This window comes from Cataglyphis hispanica, chromosome 17 (genome assembly GCF_021464435.1).
Source record: "Cataglyphis hispanica isolate Lineage 1 chromosome 17, ULB_Chis1_1.0, whole genome shotgun sequence".
NCBI lineage: Eukaryota > Metazoa > Arthropoda > Insecta > Hymenoptera > Formicidae > Cataglyphis > Cataglyphis hispanica.
In genome coordinates, this window is record NC_065970.1 from 2,407,964 (window position 1) to 2,419,802 (window position 11,839).

The following is an 11,839-nucleotide window of genomic DNA, read 5'->3' on the forward strand; positions in this document are numbered from 1 at the left end:
TAGCAGAGCTGATAGAACCGGATTAATTTTATTAAATTATCGTAATATATAAAATACGACGAGGTATTGTAAATAAAGTCTATAGTAAATTAGAATTCTCTTGAATATTTTGAAAATCGCTTTTCTTATAAAAAATCTATCTTGTATGTGAAAAAATGGATAATAAAAATTCTGTTATTTGCAAGAGAATTAGAAATATATAATTTACATTATATCACAGATTTGTCGTTGAATTAAATTAATGGAACTGATGTCTTGAGATAAACATATGGCTTGTCGAAAGACAAGACATAAGAAACATGTTTTTTCAATGCGAGAAGAATGCAAACGCGCGACGGGAGGCGTCACGACGCGACGTCTCGTCAATCTAACGACATCGCCACGAACATCCGCCGCTTTAAACATCACCATTTACTCTCACGGTTCGTTAGTTACGTGTTCCCCGCTTCGAAATGTGTTCGTTCGTAGAGAGCACGGAGTTTTCCGTCGATACGTGTTGTTTGATGTAAGACATCGTAATTGACTAGAGAAACTTTAATTTCGTTGTACTCGTGCAATATACTGACAAAATCTACGCGTATATATGTCAAGGTGAGGAAAATTCAAGATTTCGTTCTGTGATTTATGTATATACGCATTAACGTATAATATTGTACAATATATAAAATATATCAAAAATATATCAAGATTATATTATTGCACATTCTATTCGTCATATTTTCTTCTGCTAGAGAGAAATATTATTCCCGAAAAAAAATTAATGTAATTATATAGAATCATACATAATCATATATATTTAAATCCGAAATATTTGGTGCAATATGATATTTTTATACACATTTAATCATATTAGGCTGTTTTCATATATAATCAGATCTAACCGAATTTGTAATTAAATTATAATATAATATAAGATCATATTGCGCCAAATTTCAGATTTAATTATATATATGGTCAGATCATATATCACTCCAAAAATTTCAGATTTATTTATATGTATATGATTTTATATAATTATAAAAGTCCATTTCTTCTCTTGTTACATTCCCTATTGTATATTTCTCAACGCAAGCCAGTGCAGATTTATTTACTTTATGGTAAAGCGAAATATTAAGAAAATGCACATAACACTGATTTGTTTCTCGTTATAGTTTTTTAAAATGGAAATTTATTTTAATATGAATTAGGGTTGACAAGTCAAAAAATAGTTCCAATGAAAGTAATTTTTTGAAGATTTCAAACAAAATATTTTTCTTTTTTTTTTTCAATTTTCTTTCTCGAATTTTATTACATTACAGTCTTGAGTAATTAGTGAGTAATTTTCTGCTTTACGAGGATAGAACTCCATCATACCGTGTATGCCGCAATCTCGCTTCGGTGAAACCGCGTAAGGAACTAGCGATCGTTAATGTACATTTCGTTAGACATGCATTGAAGTAAGTGCGCTCTATATAAATGCAATCTAATAGAGAACCCGAATAATAATAGGAAGCAAAATGATAAATTACGTAATAATTTATCACCTGGTAAATTAGTGAGAATTGAAAAGATAAAGATATTGCTACTTTATAATTTTGTTTATATAAACAAAAATTATATGGAAAGAAAATATGATGAAAAAAATTATAATATATTTTTTCGAAGCGACTATTTTAAATCAGAAAACATAAATATAATCTTTACTTTTACGGTATTTATAATCAAATTATTTTAGGAAAACATATTAATGTGCTATTATGTAAAATATGGGTTACGTAATTAAATACATAGTATAACATTTCTCGTATATATGTTGTCACATTAGTAAATATTTTCAGCGTTTTCTTCGATTTCAATGTTATCTTTGATGACAGTCTTATAATAATGTTTACGTTTTACTTTAAGCCTGCGTCTATGCAGTGTCGTAAATCAAGAAATGCAATCCTAAAGATTCTTCTTCTGTTTCTCGTCTTGTTATATCTTTTTTTCGCGTTTCGCAGTTCCATTATCTCTTGAGATTGTCCATTTCCTTCCGTTTTACCTATAGAATGTTTCCATTATATAGCGATAAAGATAATCTTCCAAATCAATTTTATTAGAGTTTAAATAACGAAGAATTTATTTATTTATTATTTACTGCTTATCTTAGAATTAGACGTTTAATATATATTTAATAATTATGTAGTTATTCATACATAAAGAGGACTTAATTTATTACTACGCTCTATACATCTCATATTTACACATAAATGGGACATTTGTAGAAAAATAGCAATAAATATTTTTCACATATAACGAGAGAAAGAGAAAGACAATATACGATTAACGAATAATCTTATTTTCTTTTTTTTTTTCTTTGTATAGTTATTTATTGCTGATTGAAATTTTGCAACAAAAAGTAATATACATTCTCGCGTTTTAGAAACAGGCTCCGCCTGTTATCGCTAGCTGTGAAGAGAGAAAGATACGACGAAGGAAAGAAATGTGTGAAATAGTAAAACGAGTTCTAAAACTCGATCGATTTCAAATCAGCACTTGTACACTGAGGTCGCGATCTCCGTCTTCTTTTTATACTCTTCCTCTTTCTTCCTTCCTCCTTAGTGTCGCGACTAATGAGACGTCGACTGGGAAGCCTGCCTTAAGGCCGTTCCGCTATACCATAAACGAGTCTGTTTACATAACTATAATAGTGCAATTATTACGATTTCATGCTCTCTCTTTTTCTTAGCCTCCTGAACTTTTTGCTTTTATCCTTTTCCCTCGTGTTTTTGCTTCCTGTCACGTTCTTTTTTTCTCTACCTCTTTCTCACTGTATCTCTTTCTTTCTATTCTCACTTCATTTGCATTCTGTTGGAGAATTGAGTGTCGGTTATGAAGTGAAACGGTTATTTAAATGAGCTTACACCGATGGCTTTTTATTATCTTCATATTTAAATTACAATATAGGCTATATGTAGAAAAAAATGTTAATTCTGTTTCTCTTGATATCTTTTGCAAATGGAATTTTGCATTTGCTACAATATGAAATCGATTCTTTTTACTCTGCGTCAAGTATAACTCTTTCACGAAATGTGATAAAAGTAACAAAAAGGTAGTTTATAGGAATAATTTTTTCATGAGCATGTTAAGTAACAATCGTTATTGTTATTTATGTACGCGACAACGGCTTCTGCCTTTGTAGCTACGATCTGCGGCTTGCAGGCTTTACACAGACATAAATCATACATTAAGCCTGGTTCATACCAGCAGCCTCGTGTTAATGGACGCGTAATGTGCGATCGCTCGATTTCACGGGGCTCGACACAGCTGCTGCAGTAACGGCTGATATCTCGAGACAATGTTCTGTCGAATCGATAGCCAAACCGGAATTTGGAACACCCGATAGGTTGATTCGGAGACATAGTAATCCGTCTACATCCTACATTGCAAATATATATACAATCTCTCTGTGAACATTGTAGTATCAGACTCCTTATAAAGGACTATATCTCAAGTTGCGCCTATTGTGTATGGAATCTGAAATTGATGCTTCAGTAACGTCAAACAATCCGTATTTATTATGTCTTAATCACGAAGTTTGAAAGCTATTGTTACACACAATATCGGGATATAATGTTATAATCTGTATAAAAGTACTCTTGCTCTTTGTTAAAATAAGGAAAATTTTGCGAAATTTACAGAATAACAATTGAGAGTTTGTTTCAAACGGATTTGTAAACATGAACAATATTAGACAGTATCCAAATTCCAAATGCGCATAAAGGAAAGAAAGGAGATGATTCTGAGGGAAACGACATCCTACATAGGTAGCACTAAAATTAATGCATTAACGTGATCACTATTTTAAGAGACTAAATGGATTTCACGTAAATTATTCTTGAATGTGTGTGCGCTGTTTGCAGCGCGGTGCGTAGTTCGCGATAATATCTACGAATGAAATTAATGATGCGCCCGGCGTGTATTAATAATGCATATATACACTTCATATATACGATAATTAAAAGATTTACTGGATAATGCGAACAATGCGGTCGCTAAGAGCCGCGATGGGTTGGCAGATAGTTCGCCAAATATAATTCACGTATTATGTGCAGTAAATGCACATCACACGCACTGCAAACGCGCAAATGTAAGAGGCGCGGAATGAAAATCGAGAACAAAACTGCAAATACATTCCATCTATTTAAACATATGTTTTGATAATTGAATGTTGATGACTAGGATCGATAGCAATCTTTTATTGTCATTGATTAATTATTTATTATAATAATTTAAAGTTACATATATATTTTAAAGTATATATGCAGATGCAGTTTTTAAGTATGCTAACGATAAAAAAAATTTTGTATGTTTGTAGAATTTTATTTCCAAATTGCGATCGATGATTAAATCTTTCAGTCATCTAACTAAAATATTCAAAAAAAAAAAATAAATAAATAAATCAAAAGAGATAGTAACAGAAGCATACTATTTGTTCGTTTTGCGATTGTTATAAAACAAACATGTCAAATCAGGAAGATAGGCTTCTATAAAAGTGTACTCGAGAATACTATTCGATGCAGAAATTCCTTTCTCTTATTCTATAATCATAGCGGTGGCCATGCATACATATCTCTTTTTTAATGCACATGTGTCCGATGAATTGGAAAGACTTTCTATTAATTACTTCCGTGAATAAAATTTATTATATTATATGAGTGTATAATCAAATAGACTTCTACTTTATAATTTATCTAGTTGATCGAGCATTTTTCTGAAGATTCTTTTTATTGTGTGACTTGATTGGATTGTCCTGGAATCGCAATTGTCAAGTAGTTATATTATTATATTTGATTTTGAACAAAAATATCTTTTTAGAAGAAATTTCATTGTTTTTGTAAAAAGTTTTATAAAACATTATAAAATATTTGATAATATGTATTAAAGAATTCATTTTTCTGATTTATAAAAATTAAATGCTCAACAAATTCGAAATCATATGTATAATTAAATATATTATGCAAGAAATATGATAAATAACCAACATTATTTCTATTGTTAATTGATAAATCTATATACTATGAAAAAAATTGAGCGTTGTCTTTAATCTTTAATGAACTGTCAATGTTTCTTGACGTAAGCCAATCGATGAGTCACAAATCGAACAATGACTCACAATTATCAGAGAAGCTTGGGAAATTTTTATACACTTCTGTACAACGAAAAGCTTTCAGAGGTGGTTTGGAATAATACATGTATAAAGGCTGAGCCAGCATCTATACCAACCACTCAATCGCTACAAAAGATAGTAAAAGCTACGAGCTGAAGCATTATACGAACAAATTACAATATTTAATTAATTATTAATTTAATTTAAAAAAAAAGTTAAAATCTATTCAATAAAATATTACAGAAATTTTATGAAATATACAATATATATTATCTTTAATTAATAAATAATTGCCCCATAAAACTTTGAGGCATAGAACATAGTTAGGCGATAATAGATAAACGTAAACGTAACATGTTTTTATGAAATCATTTAAAGAATCCTGAAGTGTCACTTTAGGATTATTATTTTCTCTTTTATTATAAGTTTTTATTTAAAGTGTCATATGATTTTTATGATATGTGTATAAAGAATATATATATATATATATATATATAATAAAAACACATGTAAAAAAAAAATTATTCTGGATTTCAATTATTGAACCTATATGAGCTTGTCAATTGACGCTTTTCAATAAATTGCCCTGGAAAGAAGTAAAGGTACGTGACGAAAATAAAACACCGCGTAAAGCATCAAATCGCTCTTTCTCGGTATTAAATAATACTTTTCTTAATTATCCCTGCTCTGGACAAGTAAAGATACACGCTGGCAACTTCGTAAAATTCCCATAGGGCATTGTATACCAAGCTATAGAACGCCACGCCCGTGTACGTATAATGAAATACTGTGCAGCGAAACGTTTGATCGCGCTTGGACGATACGCGTTTCGCTATATCGACCGCAGACTGCCCCATCGGAGAGCGAGGAGAGCCTGAAACGGGTCCGGGTAGGCTCCCGAAGCATCGGGAAAAGCAATATGCGCCCGGTCAATACCGCAAATAGTCTCGATCAGCATATTCGCGGATTAATATGACGTTCAGGTAGGTAGGTAGGTAGCTAGGTACCATCCAGGGTTATGTACTCTGCAACTTTGACTATTCCTCCCCCCTTTTCGTGTATTCCGCATCTCACCCGGCGGCAGTTGAAATTGTTTTGGATTCCGGCGCTATGGTGAGTAAACCACAACTGTATCGAGACCGTAGAAGCAATTAGGTCGTTTCAATTAACAAAATCAAATTTTCGGCATCCGCTAGGCCCGAAAACGCGACCGTTTTATCGCGGAAAATCCTATAAGTTTGCACATTGACCGAATCGCGAAGCGGAAAAATGATGCGCACGCACGACTGAAGGACCATCGCGACTGATAATTACTCAATTGGATTTTCGGGATAACGAAGTATCGTTGCTGTCGAGTGAACGTCAATACAATCCAAAGATTAATTAGGTATCTAGTGCGGTGACGCGCGATACATATGCAGACTACAAGCTTAACTGATCTATTTCTGCGACGTATATACGATTATAACGATAGCGTTTGATGAAAAATATTCAGACATTTCCTTCAAAGAATCGCGCAAAAACAATGCGAAAGCGTACTAATTGATATTATCAGCTTTAAAATAAATTTCAGTGATATAATTATCCGTTTCTCTCGCTGGTTCATAATAATTAAATCGTTACGTGGCATGGGAACCTCTCTGATCTGTGCTGCATTTCATATTAATTATATTTATCTTCATAAATTTCTTTTCCTTATCAATTTATTTTTTTCAATTTTATTTTATTTTTGTTGTAATTAACGCGAAATATAAAATTAAACTATTTTATTAAAAAAGAAACCTTTGCAATCGTATTTTGAGAGAGGCGATTTAAGTAATTGGCAATTACCATTACGTATTGATTAGAGCTTACAGATTTCCTCGGAATCTTGTGTACTCCTTTCATCCATCGAAATCGGTCGATAGGACGGCTTTACCTAATCTGATAATGCTGTAACGTATTTTCGAGCCGCTAAAATTCCATTCTATGAGATTCTATACATGCTCACATGATCCTAGTGAGCATGAAATCCTATTGGCATCGCAATGTTATTGGATCGTGCCACAGACCGCAAGATTTTTTGACAGGATAGAGGTTCTCCAGGCTTAGCATTCTTCACCAATGTCGCGAAGAATTTTGCTTGTTCGGTAATTATCACTGTACGATGTAAATCTACTAAATCTAATCGTCTGTGTTATTAAACTCACTCGCGATTAATTGATTAAAAAGACAAATAATGTCTGGCGCCAAATGCATTTATAAAATCCGATTATATATAAAAGTAAAATCTAATCTGACCATATATCTATATGATTAGAGTTTGAATTTCAATAACGGCTCATCGAGTTCTTACTAAAGATAGTTTGAATTTTTATTGTATAAAAAAAAATTTTTTTTTTTTGCAATTGTTTGATTTATTAAAAGAAATGTCGATTGTGTAAATCGCGTATTCACAAAATAGATATGTGCAGCAGATAATACGACAAGTTTCTCGTTATATACTCAAGTAAAGATAGACGATAATAACGTCACTCTTTGGTAGAATTTCTGTAGATAATGGGAATCTTCGAGGGCTTAACGATATAGCTTTGTTAGATTATCGAAGCAGCTATTGGAAATTTCTATGCTTAAGGGATAATTGGGGATTGTAGTGCCTGCACGCAAAGAAAGTATCGAGAATGAGACAGGAATAATGTCGTCATGGCTTATCGTATATAATCGGCTTCTACAAGAGAATCGCTTAATAAGACCGTAATATTTTATACTGCATACAAACATATGTATTTTGTGGTTTTATCTGTCATTCGATGAACTATGCTTTGTTTAATGCTTCTACGTTACTGATAATGATAGTATTAGATAGAGAATGTATAATATGCTTGTTGCATCTCTTGCATAGCGATATGAACGCGTTGCATGAAAATTTGAATGGCTTACAATATGTACATTGTTAGTGTTATAATAACATATTGTGCGATTGATGTTTCAATATTGAATATTCTAATCAATGTGGAATTATTCGGTTAATATCAATATATTATAGTTATGTCTAACTTAAAATATTTTATTAATGTTATGTACTTTGAATTTTGCATGAAGATAAATATATGTGAAGATAGAGGCGTGCATTATATCACACTATAAAAAAAGAATTTTGCATGAAGATAAATATATGTAAAGATAGAGGCGTGCATTATATTATACACTATAAAAAATGAATTTTATGATGAATGAATAACGTTGGTGAAATCTGACACATTTAAGAATGAAAATCGATGATGTGACGTAACTTAAAGAGAGTCGGAGATCTTTGGAATATCTTCTACAATTTTTGAGTTATCCAAGAATCGCTGCGAGAGTCTTCGAGAAATAAAACGTAGATAGTATGGCTAGACAGGTGACACCTCGGGGGATTCGAATTGAATTAAGAAGACTAATTTAAGCTTAATCCTCGGGCTAATTTAAAATGGGGAGGTGAAGCTCTTAATCCTGATGGATAAAAGGCAATGACATCGTGACGACGCTGAAGAAACGATGAGACTTTACCACAAATAGATCCAAAACTGACTATATAGAATTGCATAATCTTTTCGAAATATATTTTGAACTAATGTTTTGTATTCCTATTTGTAGCTTGCAAATGAAATGTAGCAGCATTTAAAGATTTTATGAGATATTATTTCCACAATAATGTATAATTACGAATATTTTGTATCCTCAATTGAATTTATTATTCAAAATCGTTATATTTCATTGTAATTAATTTATAATAAATTATGCATACCTTTCGTTATGCATTCCTAATTTATATCACGTTTTACATTTCACAATCCAATCAGCGCGCTTTTAATGTCATTGTCTTTTAGATATTTCAATATTTCTTCTTTCTTTACAAAATTCTTTTGTATCGAAAGCTCGCATTTTACCGTGACTAAATTTTACAGATACCGGTATGCGTATGGAATTTTTGTCAAAGCGCCTCGTGAACAAGCGACGTGCGAATATTTCGATTTGAAATACTTTCGTCTTTTGTTGCATTATATTTTATTCAATATACGAGTTTATAATTTTTATTACTTTTTTACTGGAAAAAAGCAGGCGCGAGAAATAAGTTCTTTTCATACATATATTAAAATGCATACGAATAAAACATTTTCTTTATTTTAATTTAACAATTAATTTTCTATGTACCAAGATTGTCACAATCATTTTTTCCACCAATAAAAAATAAATTGTAGTGTTTTTACAAAATAAAGAAAGATATTAAATGTATTATTAATAAATACCAGACATTTATAATGATCGAATCAGTCACAGAAAAGCCCTGACATCGTTCGATGTCTATTAAAAAAATATCTATTCATAACATTTTTAAATTTTGTTGCAATTTATCGATGCTAAAATGATACTTCAAAAGTGTTACTGTGAAATGACAAGATTCTTCGATAATTTGGGCATTTCCAGTTCATGTTTGATAATAGCTTTAATCACAATGATTGTAAAATAGATATTAACTTGTAAAGTACATTTAATCATGAGAGGAAGTAAGATGAACAGTAACGTAGTCTCGTTATCTTGGAGCTCGAAAACCTTGAGCACAAACCTCATTGAATGGATGCAGAAATCGAGCAAGTTCAACGTCAGCGAGTATCAAAATGGACACTCAAAATTAAGTTATCGCTACGCAGGCGCAGCACTATTCAATTATCACTATTCGCGGAGCAAGTTTGTTTGCGAAAATAAACTCAATTTTATGAGTTTATAATACAGCTAATTAAAGCACATATTAATTAAAGTACACATAATTAAAATATATTTTAATACGCTTGTGTTTGTAACAAAGCACTTATATTATACAAGTTTTGTGAAAGTAGTGACATAATTTTAACGTTAAGCGACAAATGTTAAGGAAAATTTTATATATTTTAATTATATGTCGTGATCTACAAAATAATGATCTTTCCTGAAGAAAAAAAAAAACATTTATGAAAGAATAAGATGAGTTAGAAGAATATGAATATCGAATTGCTGAAACGTTATATGTTTTTTTTATTCCTGACGAGAGAAAGCAAACTTTTATTCAGCCCGGAATTTAATCCTTCTTCATTGAAATAGTTCCTATATAACTCTGAAAAGTTGCCAGATTATAGAATAACGTGTCATCCTAACAATTAGTTCGTGCAACCCCAGCCGCACCGGTATTCGACCGGAGGACAGATTTCCTTGGGGACCAGTTCGCGAATCGACCTTTTAAACTTTCAACCAGGGAGGTTCATTAGTACATAACTTGAGCACGTCTGTTCGCCACGAACGCACACAAAAACTTCTATTTTAAAAGATTGGCAATGTACTTTTGAAAGATATGAGCAAAATAGCTTTTGAGAATTTTTTTATTTGTGTATCTTTTTTCATTATCATAATTCTAAAAAAAATGTTGGACATATGAGAAAATTGTACTGCAATAGTATTGTACATCATGTAAAGTTGAATTTTTATTAAAGAGAGAAAGAGAGAGAATTTTAATTTAAGGCTTAGTTAAAGAGAATGATGGAAAAAATTAGACACTTGCAAAAAATGATCTTCCACGATATTTTCGCTGAGGAGAAATCATTTTCAAATGCTGTCAAGAATTTATCATTAGCAGGTGGCACACCGACTCTGAAATACACTGTATATATAAAATATCGTCGAAAAAAAATTTTAACGTGATAATCTAGAGAGAATTCTACTAATATTATGAGTGATAAATTACGCGGAAGGACACTGAGAAAATTACTACCTTGAGGAGAAAGTGTATTTCGGGAAGCGCGAATTATAATATATACCGATTACTGTTCTCATTATTTAATATACATTATAATTAACATAAGGACAGCCGGCAAATCTAACAGTTAGACAAGATAACTCGCTCGATGAGAATCATCGAACCGTACAAGAGAGCACAGGCTGATAGCTTTGAATCTGCGAATCAGAGAGGAATATACAGAGTCAGTGCTCTGTCATTAATCAATCAGTTAATTAGGGTCATTTCGCTATTAGGGCTCGTTATGGTATGCGCACTCTCCGCGGTTGGTCTTTGACAGTCTAAAGTGCAGAGCGGAACTACTACGAATACTGGTAAGTGCTGCGATGCGTAGCGCAGATTTCGAGAACTGCATAGAGATTCGTGTACGTAGATATGTATCACATATGTATATGTAAATATCGAAACTCTTATTACGTCATTGAGACGCTCATAATTATAATAGTGAAATAATTACTATACTAACTCTGTATCAATGTTAATTTTTTCGAGTCTATATTGCCTATTGTTTTATTGCACCGAATCTTATTGGATATATATATATATATATATATATATATATATATATATATATATATATACGCTAAAAAACCGAACTGCTAGGCATTGTGCCAGAGACTGTTTTTTCCGGTGTCGATAAATCCGGTGATAATACACTGGCATTTTAAACTGGCAATGTAAACTACCTGTAAAGTGCTCGTGGTATCTCATTAACTTAACTTGCTCCGCGCTTTCGCGAAAAAGGGGTTGTTCCGCGCCGCGCGTAAACGAGACTCGCCGCGCTCGTTGATTTTTCGTCATTTGCCGGTACACTGCGTGTGCACGTGCTGTTGTATATGTATAAAACACCCTTTCTCTCGCCGGCTATAACGTTCACTTTTTCCTCGTTCCGAGAACATCGTGATTGATTCACTTCACACGGCATT